Below are 23,516 nucleotides of genomic sequence, written 5' to 3' on the forward strand. Positions count from 1 at the left end.
GTAGCATTTAATTGTGCAGTCCAGGTTTGGGTACCCTGGTTAGGGGCGACCATATTGTCTGATGACGGGTTGGTTCGTCCTTGTACTGGGTGTTAGATCTAGTTCCATATACCCCCTGGATATAGCCCATGGCCATCACATATGTTTGACCCGTGCATAGTCTCCCCCAGCCTATTCTTTGCCTTAATATGTAATATATAATAGATAATATGCAACATCCCTATACCCGTCCCTATAGTATTCAATCTTCTGCCCAGTCCACTGTTCTATTTGTAATTTTGATCTTTAATCCTTTATGCTTATTGATAAGTCTATGTGCACAAATCCTTAGGGCTATTTTCCCATATCCAACATGGCTACTTTGGGCTCAGTGACGCCTGGTGTGGATTTGGGCTGGCTGGCTCATGCGCACTTCCGGGTTCGGCTGCTCCGGTCATGTGGTGCAGGCTGTGGTCAGGTGATACGGCCGCAGGCCCGGTTCGAGGGACATGTGATACGGGTCGGGTCACGTGATCCACTTGGAGTGGCACTGCTGTGACGCAATGCTGGGGCAACTTCCACACTCAGCGTTCTGGCCCTGGATCCCACCACCTGGTATAATGTACGTACATTGCTCTTTTTCTTTACCAATTATGTTGTTATAATGAAAACTTGCTTATTAACGCTTTCTGTACACCGTGTGTCTGTTGATTTTGATGATTAACCTTATGTACTGTATGTATTTTTTGTTCACTGTACTCAGTTCAGTATTTGCTTATGCATATCGATTTTGCACTTTATATTTGATTTGGATTTTTCACATAATTATGTGACACTGATCACTTGATTGATATTTACCTCACTTGTGTATAAATACTACTTGGCTTGCATTGTATTGTATCACTGCTTGAGAAAGGCTTATTTAGCCGAAACATCGCACACTGGTGTATCATTAAATACTTTTCATCTTCATTTTTGGACTTGCTGTCTCCTCCTTCACTGCTGGATATACTACCACTCTGGCACAAGACATTTACCCCTGATAGAGTCCACGTGATGGAACGTGTGGGGTTAATCGGTCTGGTCCATCTGTGAGATAGCAGTTCCATATTACTTTCTGGTGATCTAAATCTTTATCGTTTTTCCACAGATATTCTTTATTGGTCATTTTTTTTGTATATACTGTCGCTGACTTGGCACTTTATGGCACTTGATATTAGGGATAGACAGTTTACAGATGATTGCATGGTGCACTTTATATTGTATATTTTTGGTGATGCTATTTTGCTGTTATCTCTGTATTATTGTGTATGATGGACCATTGCACACTGTAACTTATATTTGGCCAGAGGTGGGAGAAGTGTCTTTTTGCATTTGAATAAAACATATGAATTGTATTGCTGAGGTGCAGAGCTTCTTCTTTCCAGACCTGTTTTTTGCTTTTTGTTACAAATCTGTTGTTTTAGGGTCTGGATAAGACTAGCACTTAGCCTAGATTCTTGAGTGGTGCCTGCCCACTTGTGTATACTGTATTATACGATACAACACATTGTGTTAACAAAGAAAATACATATTGTACTTTTATTAATTTGATGTAGATTTTATAGTACATTACATCCACTGAAAACAGCTGAAAATGGAAGCAACACAATGTTAAAATATAAAAAATGCATTGAGAAGCACTTTGCAGGATTTACATGCATTTTACAAAAAAAATATAGTTTATGAAAATGGTTTAAGGGTACGTTCACATACAACTGCTTCATTTATTTTGATGAGAGAGATAGAAAGAGAGATGTGTACAAATATCAAAATATAAAAAAGTGATACCTAGTGGTTATGTAACTGGAAGATTTTAAATAGATCAGCATTAAAATAACAAGTACATGATAAAAGTGAATACCAAAAAAGCATTTTAGCATCTAAAGTGTGTTCACAAGCTGTGCAAAAAGATAATAAAACTACTGGCAAGTGCAATGTAAAGGGTAAGTAAACATCATTAGGTATATCTAAAGCTATTAAGCTAGTAATAAAGTGCAGAGGAGCAGATTGTTAAACAGAAACGATCCATATCAAATAATGTTTCTGGGATATAATGTTTCAACAGCGTTACAAGGCACTCCAACAAATAATACAGTCAATATAACAAGAACATTGAAGCTAGAAATGCACAATTACACAACCCCAAGTATCTAACTACAAGATATAACATCGCAGAAAATTAGAACAACTACAATGGTTTGTGAAAGAACAGGTCATAGATGCACATTATAGAATATTATTTACTAGTTGACAAAGCCATGTGTACACAAACACAAATTATGCACTGTACTGGAAGACATTTTATGGTCGACCATAAACCTCATACACTTTGCCTCTATAAAAAAAAAACAGCATTAAATGCAAATAATAAAATGATATGACTGATGTCTCAAAACGTAAAACACATAAAAGCATTTATTGCAAAATAACTTTTAGTTGTTTTTTGTAGGAATATAACAGCCAAACCTTATAGGCTGGCTAGGGCAACACTGAAGTTTTATGTAGCCCTACTGGTTGACTTCATGTAACAACTGGAGTTGTGGATCCGCTGTACCACTACTAGCGATGGCTAAACAGCACCAGAGAGTCTAAGGGGATGCTGGTCTTCACCAGAGCCCACCGCAAAGCGGGATGGGCTTGCTCCAGCAGGCAACCCCCAGGTCGCTACCCCTGGCTTGGCTTGCTAGCGGCAGTGGGCGAGGTGATCATAGGAGACAGGTAGAAGGGCAGGCTCGGACAGCAGCCACAGGCTGAAACCACAGATAGCAGGAACCGCAGGAACTACAGGAAGTAACCAGGGACAGCAGCAACTGCTGGCAGGAACCATGGGCAGGAACCAGGGGCTGCAATCAGGGGAGAACTCAACTGTGCTTTCCTCCAAACCACAGTCTCTAGCCTCTAACCAGGGCCGGATTAAGGTTGGTGGAGGCCCTGGGCAACAATTTTGTTGGGGCCCCCCCATTTTCTTCCCCCACAAATAAACCATACAGCAATCTATATAGGTGGCTCAGCATCCTCCTATGTTGTGCATATGATGGTCCCTAGAGGCTGCAGTCCAGAGGAAGATGCCAGGCCCTAGAGACAGGATGGGGGAGGGGTGAGCATTGCGGTGTGTTACGACTTAATTCAATGTGAGAACAAAGCACTTTAGCACTTTCTGTGCTCTCTTGCCAACTGTGTCAGCCACCACAGCTAGCATATGCACTTGTGAATCGCAGGCAGAACCTGGACTTGCAAGTCTAGGTCCCATCTTCAGTTCCCAATCATATAAACTACCTGAAGCAGTAAAGAGCACCCAGAAAGTATTTAAAGGTTGTGTAGAATCTATAGCGGATATAGTACATGTGAATATACCCTAAGGATCATGGCATATTTAGCTGCACACAGGCTACATATCATATGCTGCACACAGGCTATTTATCATACACTGCACACAGGCTATATACCATACACTGCACACAGGCTATATATATCATACACTGCACACAGGCTATATGTCATATGCTGCACACAGGCTATATACCATACACTGCACACAGGCTTTATACCATATGCTGCACACATGCCATATACCATACACTGCACACAGGCTGTATATCATACACTGCACACAGGCTGTATATCATACACTGCACACAGGCTATATGTCATATGCTGCACACAGGCTATATATACCATATGCTGCACACAGGCTATATATACACCATATGCTGCACATAGGCTACAAGTCATATGCTGCACACAGGCTACATATCATATGCTGCACAAAGGCTACATATCATATGCTGCACACAGGCTATATACCATACACTGTACACAGGCTATATATCATAGGTGGCACACAGGCTATATACCATACACTGCACACAGGCTATATATCATACACTGCACACAGGCTATATATCATACACTGCACACAGGCTATACTGTATATCATACACTGCACACAGGCTATACATCATACACTGCACACAGGCTATATGTCATATGCTGCACACAGGCTATATATATCATACACTGCACACAGGCTATATGTCATATGCTGCACACAGGCTATATACCATACACTGCACACAGGCTATATATCATACACTTCACACAGGCTATATATCATACACTGCACACAGGCTATATGTATCATACACTGCACACAGGCTACTGTACATGTCATATGCTGCACACAGGCGCTATATATATATATATATATATATATACCCCTGCTCTGATATATGCCCCCATAGTATATACCCCTGCTCTGATATATGCCCCCATAGTATATGCCCCCTGCTCTGATATATGCCCCCATAGTATATACCCCTGCTCTGATATATGCCACCATAGTATATGCCCCCTGCTCTGATATATGCCCCCATAGTATTTGCCCCCTGCTCTGATAAATGCCCCTATAGTATATATCCCTGCTCTTATGTGCCAATACAAAACAAAGCCATGTACTCACCTGATATGGGCAGATGACAGGTCTTCTCTCCTCTGGCTCTTCTGTTACTTCAGCCTGAAAGCCACTGTGACAGATCCTCCAGCATGCTTCATGATGTCACATCCCTGCTGGAGAGATCAGGTTTCCTTGCTGAGGTCCCACGCTGTCCTCTCCTCAGTGAGGGGGAGGGGCGAGTGAGGACCTCGGCAGGAGACAGGTACCTGGAAGCTAGACAGGAAGAATCCATTCAAAGACCAACCAGGGGGGAGTCTGAGCCTGCCAGGAGGGAGATGCTTACACAGGATTAACCCTACACCTCCCTCCCTGGACACCATGCAGTGTGGCAAGTGCTGTGTCCAGGTAGGGTTTCCACATGCTTTTTGCATGTGGGACTGGCTCCCAGACGCCACTTCCAGGTTTGGGCTGGTAGAGGCCCCCTAGCACGTGCCCCTGGTGCCCTCCCTTTAATCCGGCCCTGCCTCCAACTCAATCCAGCCTTATGGGCAGAGGGAATTCCATGCCCAACCGCACCCAGGGCTTCAATTCTCCCCCAAAATCACAAACGTCTGGTGTCCCCCCCGAATTACCAGTTACATCAAATCATCATACTTTAGTATTCCTATAATTAATTAATTAATTCATCCATCCATTTTCTCCTGCGTACATCTGTGACCCTCAACCCCCTCTCCATCTTAGATTTTCCAGCAGGGGTGGATTTGGAGGGGGGGGGGGGGTTACACACACACACACACACACACACACACACACACACAAAATCTCTTATCACCTAATCTATGAGTTAATCATATTTTTCTCCAAAATGTATCCCAAGTGCCAGCATACTCCCTTAAGTAAGATATGCAGCAGATTTGATGGTGCAGATTTGAAGTTGCAGATTCAAAGCAAATCAAATCTGGGCCATCAAATCTGCTGCGGATCTGCTGCAGATCCTGTAACTGTGAACGCACCAGTGGTGGATTATAATGTGGGCGGTTTGGGCGGCCGCCCGGGGCCCGAGGCTCCGGGGGGCCCATGCCACGCCGCCCACATTAGGATGTAACAGAGCAGAACATCACTTTCGGGGGCCCAGTGGGGGGCCCCTGAGTAATGTTCTGCCGGGCTGGGCTCTGCCGGGTTCTGCTGGGCGGGCTGGCCTCTGCCGGGTTCTGCTGGGCAGGCCCAGCTCCTGCCCTGACCATGTAATCGGCGCAATCCCCGGCCACACCCTTCCCCCCCCCCGCCCACTGCCTCTACAGACCTCACTGACATCCTCTGCGCTGACGGAGGCAGCCTCCTCTTCCCCTGCGCGGATCTCACTTGCCTCTCTCAGACAGATCCTCTAGCAGGCCAGTGATGACGTCATCGGGCCTGCTGGAGGATCCGTGCGGCAGCTGACAGGCTGGAGAGCAGAGAAGAGAGGAGAGGAGAGAAGACGGGAAGACCGGGGCCAGGATTAGGTGAGTATATTGGTTTGTTTTGTTTTCTTTTGTGTTCAGGCATTGCAGGGGGACTATGGGGGTAATGCAGGGTGTCCCCTATAGTGTGCCCATGTCCCCTGTAATATCTGTGGTATTACATAGGACTGCAGGTGACATCTACTATATTATCTGTACTCAAAGATATCACTGTGTTATCTGTGGTATTACATAGGACTGCAGGTGACCTCTCCTACATTATCTGTACTCAGAGATATCACTGTGTTATCTGTGGTGTTACATAGGACTGCAGGTGACTACTACATTATCTGCACTCAGAGATATCACTATGTTATCTGTGGTGTTACATAGGACTGCAGGTGACTACTGCATTATCTGTATTAAGAGATATCACTATGTTATCTGTGGTGTTACATAGGACTGCAGGTGACTACTACATTATCTGTACTCAGAGATATCACTGTGTTATTTGTGGTGTTACATAGGACTGCAGGTGACATCTACTACATTATCTGTACTCAGAGATATCACTATGTTATCTGTCATGTTACATAGGACTGCAGGTGACTACTACATTATCTGTACTCAGAGATATCACTGTGTTATCTGTGGTGTTACATAGGACTGCAGGTGACTACTACATTATCTGTACTCAGAGATATTACTATGTTATCTGTGGTGTTACATAGGACTGCAGGGACATCTACTACATTATCTGTACTCAGAGATATCACTGTGTTATCTGTGGTGTTACATAGGACTGCAGGTGACTACTACATTATCTGTACTCAGAGATATCACTATGTTATCTGTGGTGTTACATAGGACTGCAGGTGACTATTACATTATCTGTACTCAGAGATATCACTGTGTTATCTGTGGTGTTACATAGGACTGCAGGTCACATCTACTACATTATCTGTACTCAGAGATATCACTGTGTTATCTGTGGTGCTACATAGGACTGCAGGTGACATCTACTACATTATCTGTACTCAGAGGGATATCACTGTGTTATCTGTGGTGTTACATAGGACTGCAGGTGACATCTACTACATTATCTGTACTCAGAGGGATATCACTGTGTTATCTGTGGTGTTACATAGGACTGCAGGTGACTACTACATTATCTGTACTCAGAGATATCACTGTTATCTGTCATGTTACATAGGACTGCAGGTGACTACTACATTATCTGTACTCAGAGATATCACTGTGTTATCTGTGGTGCTACATAGGACTGCAGGTGACATCTACTACATTATCTGTACTCAGAGATATCACTATGTTATCTGTGGTGTTACATAGGACTGCAGGTGACTACTACATTATCTGTACTCAGAGGGATATCACTGTGTTATCTGTGGTGTTACATAGGACTGCAGGTGACATCTACTACATTATCTGTACTCAGAGGGATATCACTGTGTTATCTGTGGTGTTACATAGGACTGCAGGTGACATCTACTACATTATCTGTACTCAGAGGGATATCACTGTGTTATCTGTGGTGTTACATAGGACTGCAGGTGACATCTACTCCATTATCTGTACTCAGAGATATCACTATGTTATCTGTGGTGTTACATAGGACTGCAGGTGACTACTACATTATCTGTACTCAGAGGGATATCACTGTGTTATCTGTGGTGTTACATAGGACTGCAGGGACATCTACTACATTATCTGTGCTCAGAGATATCACTGTGTTATCTGTGGTGTTACATAGGACTGCAGGTGACATCTACTACATTATCTGTACTCAGAGATACCACTGTGTTATCTGTGGTGTTACATAGGACTGCAGGTCACATCTACTACATTATCTGTACTCAGAGATATCACTGTGTTATCTGTGGTGTTACATAGGACTGCAGGTGACTACTACATTATCTGTACTCAGAGGGATATCACTGTGTTATCTGTGGTGTTACATAGGACTGCAGGTGACTACTATATTATCTGTACTCAGAGATATCACTATGTTATCTGTGGTGTTACATAGGACTGCAGGTGACTACTACATTATCTGTACTCAGAGATATCACTGTTATCTATGGTGTTACATAGGACTGCAGGTGACCTCTCCTACATTATATTTTCTTTAGAGATATCACTGTGTTATCTGTGGTATTACATAGGACTGCAGGTGACAGCTACTACATTATCTGTACTCAGAGATATCACTGTGTTATCTGTGGTGTTACATAGGACTGCAGGTCCCATCTCCTACATTATATGTACTCAGGGAATTAGGTTGCTGGAAATGTGCGGAGCCTAAGATGTTTGTCTGGCAGGTTCTGATGAGACGAACTGTAGCTGGAAGAAATCATAACATCGGTCCAGGCCAGAGGAAGAGGAAAAGGAAAGTGGCACCTCAGATCAAAGAAGACGTCATCTGTAAGTTACATTTTTGTATTCAGTAGAACATTATCTGGTAGGGGTGCAGCACTGCTCTATGCCGTAATACTAACACTGCTTCCTCCTAGTAACCCAAGTAACCCCCCTTTCCTTCCCTACTTCATCCACCACTTAACCTGAGAGAAAAAGGGCTTTTTGACAGGTACACAGGCGTAAGTTGTTGATGGACCGGGGGGGGGGGGGGGGGGGGTCAGGTTGGGTGGACAGCCCGGGGCCCAGGGTACATTTAATCCGACACTGGAACGCACCCTTAGTCTGATCCCCCTATCATTATTCCTATTATGCTAAGTCTTGTATCTTAATAATAAACTGCCCACTTTCCTTTCCCTGACCGTGGGAGTCTCAGTGGTCAACCAGTTTCTTAACAATATTGACCGGGTCACGAAAAAGAGTCTGTATATAACCCCTTTTATTTGCTGCCCCTTAGTTACCCCTTATAATGCATTTATATACTCTTCCTCAATCCTAACTTTTTATAACACATTCATTATTTGAAATATTTAACCCTAGTACACTTTTAAGTGACTACATCCCCACCAGTGATGGTCCAAATCCACATTTTCAGCTTTAAATCTTGCATAACTTAATACCGACCCATTTTCCATTTTCTAATATCTTCTGCTGAATACTATATTTTATGAGTGATTTAAAAAATGCTTTACTTTATCCTTTATAGTCCTAGCTAAATTATATACTTTGCCCCAAAATGAATTCTGCCTTAAATGTATAAGCCTTTCCCATTTCTCTTGACATGGCATATTGAGATTTTCTAAAAACCTGTACACCAGCAGAGCTTTCATTAGTCTTTCAGGACAGTGCTTTTCTTCTTGGAAGTCAGCACCATCTTGAGTACACTGGAATCTGATTTCTGTGGCACACTGATGCTTTGGTGGGTTCTTGTATATATATATTTACATTGCATGACCACTGCAGCCATTCACTGTCTCTCTCAGTAGTCCAGTGCCATATATGTTAGCAGCACCTCTGAAGACAGTATTTGGCTGCAGTGGTCACATAGATGTACAACATATCTTCAGTGCAGGAAAAATAATCAAGGACCAACAAGGACTACCAAAGCATGAAAATACTGAATTAGTAAGGGATTTAACAGATGTGTAACCTTAATTTGAAAAACCTGGATAATCCTTTAACTTTTCTAACACGTGAACACATTCCATTGTATGAAAAACAGCTAGTTTCAAATTAATAAAAAAAACAGTGTTATTGAAATAATTACAGTTTCTTTTGTCATCCATTAACAGTTCCAAAGCACTACAGATGGCTCCTATTTAATATTTAAAACACGTTTGAGCATATTGGCTTGTTTTCTGACATTTTATAAAGTGCTTAAACAATGCTTAGCTTACATGAACACACAATTATAAAGAGATAAATAAATGTATTTTCCTGGGTATTTCTTTAAGCTGGGGGGGTCTGACCTTTGCATTGTCTTCGTTTTTATCTGCACCTTGATCCCATGTAACAAACTGCAGCTATCCTCACTCACATGAATGAGTACAGACTCCAGCTCCCCTGTCAACCAAGTGGCCAGGGTCCACTGCGTAGGAGAAAAAATGGGAAACAGTACTACCGGGTTCTTTACTGTACGAGCGGTAAGACTGTGGAACTCTCTGCCACATGATGTTGTCATGGCCGATTCATTAAATAAGTTCAAGGGAGGCCTGGATGCTTGAACAATATAATATTACAAGTTGTGGGCATTAGATTTCCAGTGATACGTTGATCCAGGGATTGTTCTGGTTGCCATTGGAGTCGGGGGGAGTTTTCTCCCTGTGGTGGGGCTATTGTCGTCTGCCTCGCGGGGGTTTTTGCCTTTCCTCGATCAACACAGTAGGGTTTCACTAGGTTGAACCTGATGGACTCTAGTCTTCTTTCAACCTTATTTACTATGTTACTATGTTACTATGTTACCCAACACTATGGGGGAGATTTATCAAAGGGTGTAAAATAAAGACTGGTGTAAACCTTACACAGCAACCGATCACAGCTCGGCTTTCATTTTACCAGAGCTGAAGGCTGAGCTGTGATGTGGGTTGTTTACACCAGTGTATATTTTATACCCTTTGATAAATCTGGGCCTATGTGTCCTTCATTTTCTGTCAATAGGGATCCCAGCTTGGGATGGGAAAAAAAATTATACAAATTTTGTTGTTTATATAGTGCCAACATATTCCACACACGTTGCTAGCACCTAAATTTTTACGCACAATTTATATTCCAAAATAACCTAAAATAACTTAAAAATTCTGAATGGGGAGGGAAAAAATACAAAATGTTCAGTTTGTTCCCTCCTCTGAACCTTTTAGAAGGTGTCCTAGGTACAAAAACATCAAGCTTTTATTATACAGTATATTGTAAAGCAAAGAAAATAACAATACAATGGCATAGGAATACAAGGATCCCTATACACAATTTAAAAACAATTTAAATATCCACAACTATGAGAGACGCATACAATAAAGAGGTCCCCCGGGCTTGCAACACGATAGACAGTAAAGCTCACAAACCCTCACACTGCGCATCATAACATAAGCCAAAATATATAAGGTACCATGCAGTGTACCATGTAAACAATCTATATCATAAAAATCAAAGTCTGTCTGTCTGTCCTTCTGTCTGTCTGTCTGTCTGTCTGTCTGTCCTCTATAGACTTCCAAACGCCTGAACCGTTTGACCCCAAATTTGGCACACAGATACATTGGGTGCCCGGGAAGGTTATTGCGAAGGTCCCGTCCCCGCCAAATGTACAGGAGGGGAGGGGGAGGGGAAAGAGAGGCGCCCCATAGAGATGAATGGGAAAATCTCCTCACTGCAAACACAGGTGATATAATTAGCTGCAGCAGACACGGCAGTTGGAGCCTTAGCAACCAATAGGATTACTGCTTTCATTTTCACAGGGAGCAATGGTTGCTAGGGAAGCTGCCTCACAACATCCACAGTAATAACTGGTAGACCCCTACTCCATCTATACAGTACATGTATACAGGACCCCCTACTCCATCTATACAGTACATGTATATACAGGAGCCCCTACTCCATCCATACAGTACATGTATATACAGGACCCCCTACTCCATCTATACAGTACAAATATATACAGGGCCCCCTACTCCTTCTATACAGTACATGTATACACAGGGCCCCCTACTCCATCTATACAGTACATGTATATACAGGGCCCCCTACTCCATCTATACAGTACATGTATATACAGGGCCCCCTACTCCATCTATACAGTACATGTATATACAGGAACCCCTACTCCAACTATACAGTACATGTATATACAGGACCCCCTACTCCATCTATATAGGACATATATATACAGGGCACAACAGGTATACCAAACTGTGACTGGGTAACACTGCTACACCAGACCTGACCAATACCGCCATACTGTGCTGGATAACACTGTCATACCAGACCTGACCAATACCGCCATACTGTGACTGGATAACACTGCCAGACCTGACCAATACCGCCATACTGTGACTGGATAACACCTCCATACCAGACCTGACCAATACCGCCATACTGTGACTGGATAACACTGTCATATAAGACCTGACCAATACCGCCATACTGTGAATGGATAACACCGCCACACCAGAACTGACCAATACCGCTATACTGTGCTGGATAACACTGCCATACCAGACCTGACCAATACCGCCATACTGTAACTGGATAACACTGCCATACCAGACCTGACCAATACCGCTATACTGTGCTGGATAACACTGTCATACCAGACCTGACCAATACCGCCATACTGTGACTGGATAACACTGCCATACTAGACCTGACCAATACCGGCAAACTGTGACTGGGTAACACCGCCACACCAGTCCTGACCAATACCACCATACTGTGACTGGATAACACCATCATATCAGACCTGACCAATACTTCCATACTGTGACTGGATAACACCGCTATACCAGACCTGACCAATACCACCATACCGTGACTGGATAACACTGCCACACCAGACCTGACCAATACCGACACACTGTGACTGAATAACACTGCCATACGGGTAAATACAACCCTGCAGGTATACAGGACACTACAGGTATACAGGACCACAAAACTATACACTACAAGTGCACGGGACCTCCACAAAACTATATACTACAGGTATACAGGACCCCAAACTTTACACTACAGGTATACAGGACCCCAAAACTATATACTACAGGTATACAGGACCTCCACCAACTATATACTTCAGGTATACAGGACCTCCACCAACTATATACTACAGGTATACAGGACCCCAAACTATACATTACAGGTATACAGGACCCCAAAACTATACACTACAGGTATACAGGAACTCCACCAACTATACACTACAGGTATACAGGACCTCAAAACCATACACTACAGGTATACAGGACCTACATCAACTCTATACTACAAGTATACAGGACCCCAAATATACTACAGGTATACAGGAGCTCCACCAGCTATATACTACAGGTATATAGGACCCCAAACTATACACTACAGGTATACAGGACCTCCACCAACTCTATACTTCAGGTATACAGGACCTCCACCAACTATATACTACAGGTATACAGGACCCCAAACTATACATTACAGGTATACAGGACCCCAAAACTATACACTACAGGTATACAGGAACTCCACCAACTATACACTACAGGTATACAGGACCTCAAAACCATACACTACAGGTATACAGGACCTACATCAACTCTATACTACAAGTATACAGGACCCCAAATATACTACAGGTATACAGGAGCTCCACCAGCTATATACTACAGGTATACAGGACCCTCAAACTATTTACTACAGGTATACAGGACCCCTGAACTATATACTACAGGTATACAAGACCTCCACCAATTATACACTACAGGTATCCAGGACCCTCAAACTATAAACTACAGGTATACAAGACCTCCACCAACTATACATTACAGGTATACAGCACCAACTATATACTACAGGTATACAGGACCCCCGAACTATACAGTACAGGTATACAGGACCTTCACCAACTGTACACTGCAGGTATACAGGACCTCCCTCAACTATACACTATAGGTATACAGCCCCCCAACTATGCACTACAGATATGCGAGACCCCTAAAACTATACATTGTGGGTATACAGAACCCATCCAACTATGCACTACAGGTATAAACTAATTCCACTGATTAACTCAGATGAAACAATACCTTTAGCTTGGCCTCCTGGGCACCTTAGAACAAATCTAATTAACACACTGACACTTTATACCCGGGCAGCGCCGGGTACATTTTCTAGTATATTATATGAATATATATACAAAATAAACTGGTGCAAGTAAAGAAAAAAAGGAAAGAAATTCCCAACACACATGGTAACAAAAAATTTGAATAATATCACCATTTAGAGAGGGAGGGAAGCAAACACGTGGCGACCCATAATGCCCTACGCGTTCGTCAGTGGTAGGGATCCTATTTATGTACAAAACAATGAAGAAAACAACTGCTATTCCAAGGGCCTCTCGTGTTGCAAGCACGGGGGACCTCTTCATAGTACGGGTCCCTCGTAGTTGTGGATATTTTAATTGTTTTTAAATTGTGTATAGGGATCCTTGTATTCCTATGCCATTTTATTGTTATTTTCTTTGCTTTAGAGTATATAATAAAAGCTTGATATTTTGTACCTCTGTTGGTGTCCTCCTTTGTTTGTAACATACCTCTTTTTCTGCTGTGCCGTAACAGCTAAAGTAAATTAGAGGAAACAGTCATACAGTACATTATAGACATCAGTGGTACAGTAAATAGAGTAAACAGTGGCACAGTATATTAGGGGGGACCATACTTTAACCAGGACAGTGGTACAGTGCATTAGAGAGGACAGTGGTGCATCATCTCTGAAGAAGTTAACAAAACTTGCAGGGGGGAACGAACAAGCAGCCGTATACACAGCAGAGTGAAAACAGGTGAGTATAGCATTTTTTTTACAATAAGAGACTGTATTTGTTTAATTTTTAGATCATTCATACAACCCCTTTAAGAGGCCATGGTGACATAATTTTTTAGATCAGGGACCATATGTATGGCATTGTGTGACCATAGTAGTAGATAGAATAGAGCTTAAGAATCCAAAGACAGCAAACTGTGCATAAATGAGATGTGAACATACAAAGTCTCCATGACAGCCTTGGCAGGATGGAGAAGAAAGCAAAAATTAACAACTCCGATCAGAGAAGATGTCACTTGCCTCTGACTATGTGTGCTTAAGGTATTATATAGCACTAATGGTGTTTTGAGGTAGAAATAGACATTTAATGGCAGATATTATGTTTAATTTGTCACATCCTCATCCAAGTGTGCCATACTCTCTAGGGAGAAAGTGACATTATTTATCTATTAAGGTTATTACCCACGCATGACAATTTAGAGGTATTCAGGGTTCTATTAAAATGTGCAAATATAGTCCCAGCATCTTATACAGCTACAATAGAAGGTAGAGTACTATTCTCACTAGTAAGTAGTAACGTAAACCAACAAGTGACTATTTTCACAACTTTAGTTAAAAAAATATATGTTGGTTTATACTTACTGTAGGTTATTCTTTCCTGAGATTATTAGGTGGACCCCAACTGCCATCACCCAGTTGGAACCTCTTTAAAATAAACTGTGTGGTTGATGCAGTAAAAAAAGAATAATAATTATTAAAGATAATATGGGGTGGGGGAGGGGGTTGAAAAATTAAATACCAAAGCTCTCATTAATGTAAATCAAAAGGGCTATTCTGCCCAAGAGCTAAAAAAATTAAATGCTCCCATACCTAGCTAGTCTTTCTCACCAAACCCCCTGAGTATTTTGAGCCATCTCCTGTCTTTCTTGCTCATCGGTCTCCAAACTGCGGCCCTCCAGCTGTTGCGAAACTACAACTCCCATCATGCCTGGACAGCTAAAGCTTTGGATTTGGCTGTCCAGTCATGATGGGAAATGTAGTTTAGCAACAGCTGGAGGGCCACAGTTTGGAGAGCCATGCTCTAGCTGCTGCCCTTCATGAGTTACATGAAGCTGGTCTACATCTAAGATTGCACCAGCCAGGAAACTACATTTCCCATTATGCATTACTTCTCCAGATCGGTCTGTTTGCATACTTGTCCCTTTAGCTTTCTTTCCTGCTCACTGCTGGTCCTTACTATTGCACAGTAATTACAGGACTATGTTTACTGCACAACTGGATATTGTATTGCTTCCAACTGGAAAGTTTCAGCTCAAGTGTTTTCGGAGATAGATATTTTAGAGGAACTAATCTTTTTAAAGGTGAATGTGGCATCCACCCCAGAGTTTTTAAAGAACTCTGATCTTTATAACCAGTTCCACCTAACAGGAGACATGCTCATTGATTGGAGAATGGACAATTTTATACCCATCCACAAGAAGGGTAGTAGAGAAGAGCCCAGTAACTACAGACCAGTTAGCCTAACATCTGTAGTAGTGAAAAATGATGGAAACTCTTCTAAAAAGAAAATAATGGATTACCTAAAAATCAATAATATGATGGATCCAAACCAGCATGGCTTTACTGTGGGCAGATCATGTCAGACATACCTCATTCATTTGTTTTTCTATGTCATAAAAGTGCTGGACGAAGGTGGATATTGCCTATCTGGACTTCAGGAAAGACTTTAACATAATTTCAAATAAAAAGCTGATATAGAAGTTAAAGAAAATTGTACTTTAGCAGTTTAGTAGATTTCAGAGGGCTGTTGTTCATGGTGTACACTACCGTTCAAAAGTTTGGGGTCACCCAAACAATTTTGTGTTTTCCATGAAAAGTCACACTTATTCACCACCATACGATGTGAAATGAATAGAAAATAGAGTCAAGACATTGACAAGGTTAGAAATAATGATTTGTATTTGAAATAACATTGTTTTTACATCAAACTTTGCTTTTGTCAAAGAATCCACCTTTTGCAGCAATTACAGCATTACACACCTTTGGCATTCTAGCTATTAATCTGTTGAGGTAAGCTGGAGAAATTGCACCCCACGCTTCTAGAAGCAGCTCCCACAAGTTGGATTGGTTGGATGGGCACTTCTGGCATACCATACGGTCAAGCTGCTCCCACAACAGCTCAATGGGGTTCAGATCTGGTGACTGCGCTGGCCACTCCATTACCGATAGAATACCAGCTGCCTGCTTCTGCTGTAAATAGTTCTTGCACAATTTGGAGGTGTGTTTAGGGTCATTGTTCTGTTGTAGGATGAAATTGGCTCCAATCAAGCGCTGTCCACTGGGTATGGCATGGCATCGCAAAATTGAGTGATAGTCTTCCTTATTCAGAAACTCTTTTACCCTGTACAAATCTCCCACCTTACCAGCACCAAAGCAACCCCAGACCATCACATTACCTCCACCATGCTTAACAGATGGCGTCAGGTATTCTTCCAGCATCTTTTCATTTGTTCTGCATCTCACAAACGTTCTTCTTTGTGATCAAAACACCTCTAACTTGGATTCATCCGTCCACAACACTTTTTTTCCAGTATTCCTCTGTCCAATGTCTGTGTTCTTTTGCCCATCTTAATCTTTTTCTTTTATTGGCCAGTCTCAGATATGGCTTATTCTTTGCCACTGCCCTGAAGCCCAAAATCCTGCAGCGGCCTCTTCACTGTAGAAGTTGACACTGGTGTTTTGCGGGTACTATTTAATGAAGATGCCAGTTGGGGACCTGTGAGGCGTCTGTTTCTCAAACTAGAGACTCTAATGTGCTTATCTTCTTGCTTAGTTGTGCAACGCAGCCTCCCACTTCTTTTTCTACTCTGGTTAGAGCCTGTTTGAGCTGTCCTCTGAAGGGAGTAGTACACACCGTTGTAGGAAATCTTCAATTTCTTAGCAATTTCTCGCATGGAAGAGCCTTCATTTCTAAGAACAAGAATAGACTGTCGAGTTTCAGATGAAAGTTCTCTTTTTTCTGGCCATTTCGAGTTTAATAGACCCCACAAATGTGATGCTCCAGAAACACAATCTGCTTAAAGGAAGGTCAGTTTTGTAGCTTCTGTAACGAGCTAGACTGTTTTCAGATGTGTGAACATGATTGCACAAGGGTTTTTCCAATCATCAATTAGCCTTCTGAGCCAATGAGCAAACACATTGTACTATTAGAACACTGGAGTGATAGTTGCTGAAAATGGGCCTCTATACACCTATGTAGATATTGCACCAAAAACCAGACATTTGCAGCTAGAATAGTCATTTACCACATTAGCAATGTATAGAGTGTATTTTTTTAAAGTTAGGACTTGTTTAACCCCTTAGCGACCCATGACGTACCTGGTACGTCATGGTGCCGCGGAGGGTGTTCAGAGCGGGGTCCCGCCGGGACCCCGCTCTGAGCGGCACCGCTCCCGGCTGCAATCTGCAGCCGGGCAGTGCCTCTATTAGCCGGCGCGGGTCCCGTTGCCGCGCCGGCTAATTAAACACTTCAATGCAGCTGTCAAACCTGACAGCTGCATTGAAGTGCTTTATGCACAACATCCCTGGTGTCTAGTGGGTCGGATCTCCCCCCTGCGATGCGATTGCGGGGGGAGATCCGTTCTTCTGCCCGAGCCGGGCCTCAGCGTCGCACTGATGCTGATCCCGGCTCGGCAATAGATTGCTGTGGCCTGCAGCAGTCCATAGCAATCTATCACCGATATGATGGAACATTGCTTTGTATATACACAGCATTGATCTCTATGAGAGATCAGTGCTGTCTATATACAAGTCCCCCAGGGGGGCTTTTAGTTTATGTAAAAAAAAAAAGTAAAAAAGTGTTTTTATTAATAAAAAATCCCCTCCCCTAATAAAAGTCCAAATCACCCCCCTTTTCCCATTTTATAAATATAAGTTATTAAATAAACAAATAAATAAACATATTTGGTATCGCCACGCACATAATCTCGCACAGTAAACGGCCTCAGCGCAAAAAAATTCCAAAGTGCAAAATTGCGCATTTTTGGTCGCGTCAAATCCAGAAAAAATGTAATAAAAAGTGATCAAAAAGTCGCATATGCGCAATCAAGGTATCAATAGAAAGAACACATCATGGCTCAAAAAATGACACCTCACACAGCCCCATAGACCAAAGGATAAAAGCGCTATAAGCCTGGGAATGGAGCGATTTTAAGGAACATATATTTGTTAACAATGGTTTGAATTTTTTAAAAGCCATCACATAATATAAAAGTTTTACATGTTACATATTATTGTAATTGTAACAACTTGAGGAACATGCATAACAAGTCACTTTTACCATAGGGCGAACGGCGGGAATGCAAAACTCCCCAAAATTAAAACAAATTTGTTTTTCTTTTTCAATTTGACAGCGCAAATGATTTTTTTCCGGTTTCGCTGCATATTTTATGGAAAAATAATGCCAGTCATTGCAAAGTACAATTTGTTTCGGAAAAAATAAGTGCTCATATAGGTCTCTAGGTGAAAAAATGCAAGCGCTATGGACTTCTAAACATAAAATGGAAAAACAAAAGCGCAAAAACGAAAATTGGCTTTGACCTTAAGGGGTTAAAGTTATCTTCATTGAAAAGAACAGAGCTTTTCCTTCAAAAATAAGGACATTTCAATGTGACCCCAAACTTTTGAACGGTAGTGTACATGCCGAGTAGAGACTGGTTACACCTTGTGGCCACAAGGGGATGTTCTGGGTCCTTTTCTTTTTAATATGTTTATGACATAAGAAGAGAAAATATTATTTTAATGAAATTGTAGATGCTTGGAACAAACTTCCAGCAGATGTGATTGGTAAATCTACAGTAAATGAGTTTAAACATGCTAGGGATAAGTGTATATTTATCCTAAGACTAAATAAAAATAATAATATAAGGTCAGACTAATTGGACCAGGTAAGCTTATTCTGCCCACTTTTATGATTTTGTGAATGGATAGAAGAATATTTGGTAGAATGTGTGCTTTTTCTTCCTTTCTCTCTTTCATAGTGTCGTGAAAAAAAAATAATTAAAAGAAGGAAACATCTATATAACCTATGCTATTCCAGGTAATACAGTCACACTTTGAATGCTGGTGTCCTTTACCTTTACCTTAGGACCCTATTTCACAGGACGATTATCGTTAGAATTATCGTTTCATCGTTCGGATCTAAACGATAATCGTTCGGTTCTAAACGATAATCGTTCGGTTGAATAGCAGTTAACGATTAAATGACGAAAGAGAAATCGTTGATCGTTTAATAAGACCTGGAGCTATTTTTATTGTTGCTCGTTCGCAAATCGTTCGCATTGAATAAGGCGTCATTTGGTCGTTCGCAGTAGCAACGAACACAATAGTGCCAACAAGACGACTGCAAGAACGATCATAAGTAACGATTATTGTTCCATGTAAATGGGTGAACTATTTTAGGCCGTTCGCAATAGGGGTCGTTTGAAATTGTTTTTCGTTAACGACTATGCGAACGACAATTGTCCCATGGAATAGGGCCCTTAGAGTACTTGTTGACTAACTATTTATAGATTGTATAATTCAAAGGGTTGCTGAATATGTTTTTTTTTTGTGTGTGTGAAAAGAAAGAAACCTGTGAGATTAAGAGTTGCCTTAACAAAGATATTGTTTAAAACAAATTGTAAAAATAAATGAGAATTAGATAGGCCTTAGAGGGTCAAACACTATGCACTGTACTGTGTGGTAGGTAACATATGTCTATCAGGATTTTACTTTGTGACTCACTGTCATTTGGCTTATGTATATTATGCATGATTAGAGATGCTGAAAATATACTGCCATTTTTCTATCTCTAATTCCCAATTCATATTTAAGTGTTCTGTGTTTTAAGCACAATCTGTTGAAGATTATTACAAACCATATGCTATGGTCACATCTGCAATAGATTGAAATTTCTGTGAAGTGAATTTCATAATAAAATAGTGACTAGATATTATGTCAGCACAATGAAAGGAAAAAGTAATATTGTTGAAGTACACTTAACCATAAGCAAAATTTTTATTTCAAAGGGTATTTGTAAGGGTAACTTATAGAAAAAGAAATCTAAAGTCATGTATGTATTAGTGTTTTTTTTTATATTATTGTTAAAGCGTAAGTACCATTGGGTACATTCGCTTTAAGTGCAGCAAAGCAATAGAACGGCGCCAGCCGATGCCGCGGTCCCTTTATTGAACTGCTGTCCGGTTCTCGTGCATGCCGCCAGTCTGTAACTGGGCACCATCCAAGGCTGAAGCACTAGAGGCGAGGAAACCCCCACCCCTCTGTGGTTCCATTAAAATCAGAGTTCTAGGCCTGCATTTTAATATAAAAAATGAAAGATAAATAAATACATGTAAGAGTTCCCTAAAAATGCGATGACATAAATGTATTCATCATAGAATATATGTATAGGTGTACACCCAAAACATGTAAAAGGAAATAAAAAAAAACACAAGATAAAACCTTACAATATATGAAGAAACAAATAAAAATAATAACAAAAATAAAAATAAAATATGCTGCTGAGTAAAAGACCAAGAATGTCTTGAAACATGTCCAGCTTATTTACATCCCCAAAAGATCGATATCCACAAAGTATACATAACCAAAGAGCAATAGGACAAAGCATCACTGGATTCGAATTTTCCCACCAACTCTCCACATGGTTCGGTGTCGACTGCAGACCACAATGCATGTGCAAAACCAAGATCATCATAAAACAAAGCGGACCACAGCGCCGGCCAAAGGGAAAACATTACTGCGATAGATGCTGCCTACTTGAGTGGACAGTGCCAAATGGAGGCAGTAAGCAGTGCGGATGCACCACACTTTTGATACATTTTTCTGATGTGGACAATTATTAAACCATAAGTAGCCCAACATCTAGCTGTGCAATATATTTGATGCCACCAACTTATCTAGAACCAGAGCAATCTGCTGCACTGTCATTTGCTGAATGGCTTATTGCCACTCTGTGTTTGATACCAGTTCAACAGACGTGCCAAATCTGTAATTGACTCAGTAAATGCTACAGTGTAATATATATATATATATATATATATATATATATATATATATATATATATATATATATATACTGTATATACACATTCTATTGTCAAGTTTTGTAACCTGTCAGTTGTTCTAACTCATTTACTGCACTAATGTGGATATAGCGATCTATGAACAACTGGGGAACACCTAATCCATCTATCATTTAGAGACATTTGTGCTTTACTATTTTTGCCCCTTTTTTGCTTATTTTTGTATAATATTATTTTTTCATATTTTTTCTTTCCGTTTTTTGTTATTTTTGGCGATTTTATTTACATACTTTTACTTCAGGCATATTTTATTTTTATTATTACTTTTATTTGCTGCTAGTATATATTGTATGGGTTTAACGATGTTCTGGGTATATATATATATATATATATATATATATATATATATATATATTCTATGTTTAATACATTTTTAGGGAACTCATGTTTTATAATATAGTTTCTCTCATGAGGGCCTAGAACAGTGATGGCTAACCTTGACACTTGAGCTGTTGCAAAACTACAACTCCCATCATGCTTGGGCAGCCAAAGCTATATCTTTGGTTGTTTAGGCATGATGGAAATTGTAGTTTTGCAACAGCTGGAGTGTCAAGGCTAGCCATCACTGACCTAAAACTATATTGATTTCTGCTTTAAAATGGAGTTTAGGAGTAAAGAGTTGGATTTATAAATGTAGAACAAACAAACTTGTTGATTAAATTCTTGACCTTGAATTAAATTAGCAACATTTACATGTATTCCGCTGAGAATTTGTCAGTGAGCTGATCACCAAATTTCTCTGTTATTAGGCAGTGTATCCCCAAGAACTGGTCTACCTCAAATGACAGCTGTTAAAACCTGGTTTAGTTCCATGTTGACAGAAGAGAGGAGGAAAAGCAGCTTGGCAACTGTCAAGTCATTAGCATTTCCCCATTTGGGTTAATTTATTAGTCACTTTGTTCTAAAGATTAGGTAAAGCAGACAGTGAAGACTGTTTTTTACTTATGTATTATCTGTCGCATGAGAGTAGAGTAACAATTTACCAGTTTAACAATATCTTTAGAACAGGTCACATAGCAAGAATTAGGCTATGTTTGCACGCCGACAAAACGACGGCCAGTTTTTATTGGACGGCCATTATTTCCTGAGAAATAGTGGCTGTTATTTCTATAATAAAGGCCTTCATTTGCTGGTAAATGTTGTCCAATAAAAATGGTCGTCATTTTGAAGGTGAGTGAACATAGCCATATACTGCTAGGTTTTACAGTGAACTGGATAATTGCCTTTCTTTTTTCTAATATATGACTTTGATGAGGTTTTATTTAAATCAGTAAAACAAAGAAATATTACAAAAGTTTAATATGTTTAAAGCACTACAAGGACTTCAAGAGTTTTGACTTTTGACTTTGTCTTCGAATGTAGGAGAAGATATTAAGAAGTTTTTTTTTTTTTTTTCCCCTTCCTCACACCATTGGTGTCCAAGGGGATGGGGTGGGATAGGGGATGGGGTATAATTAATATAGAATTGCGTACTCCATACTATACCTGATAATAAGTAATAGATTCATGTCTAAGTCTAGGAAAGGAGCAAATGTTATTGAACTAAGACCATGGATGAATATATGTTGTATTTGTAACCGGAGAAGGAAGAACCAGGGTGGCTTGTTAACCTTATGTTGATAATGAGTGAAAGGATGGGTTGTAGGTGGGGCCGTGGGTCTGGACACAATCGGGAGGGAGGTAAAGGTAAACAACTGATTATAAGATTTGAGGGATCGCCTCGGTTGTTTTTAAGGCCGGCTTTGCTCTTCTTTAAGTCTCAGTAGCAAAATTATAAATATTTATTTAATTAATTTTTATTTATGATATATATTTTTATTCATTTAGTTATTTTTTTTTAACTTAGTAGTCTTTACTATTATTATTATTTAAGTTTTAATTATTATTTTATTTCATTTATTTATTTTTATAACACCTGAGGGGTGGAGGGATGATTTGGAATGGAAGCTGACTGGGGGACCATAATTTATCATGATAAATGGTGGATGAGGCCCTTCCGGGAGCTTAGTTGAGTGTATGAAGCACGGGTGGTCTACCTGAGTGGGCTTTCCTGTGCTCTAGGAAGGAATGGTTGGTGGGAAGGGCTCT

General features: G+C 40.7%; 1 protein-coding gene across 2 annotated transcripts in view; it reads left to right on the forward strand.

Annotated features, from left to right (window-relative positions):
- The first annotated feature begins 486 nt into the window (after positions 1–486).
- Positions 487–23,516, forward strand: part of NTS (neurotensin) — a 232,060-nt gene continuing 209,030 nt past the window's right edge. For both annotated transcript variants that reach the window (XM_069955717.1, XM_069955718.1), the window contains exon 1: positions 487–601. The gene's annotated coding sequence lies outside the window, so the exon portion shown is untranslated. The remainder of the gene's footprint in view (positions 602–23,516) is intronic.

Source organism: Dendropsophus ebraccatus, chromosome 1 (genome assembly GCF_027789765.1).
Source record: "Dendropsophus ebraccatus isolate aDenEbr1 chromosome 1, aDenEbr1.pat, whole genome shotgun sequence".
In the NCBI taxonomy this organism is placed as follows: domain Eukaryota; kingdom Metazoa; phylum Chordata; class Amphibia; order Anura; family Hylidae; genus Dendropsophus; species Dendropsophus ebraccatus.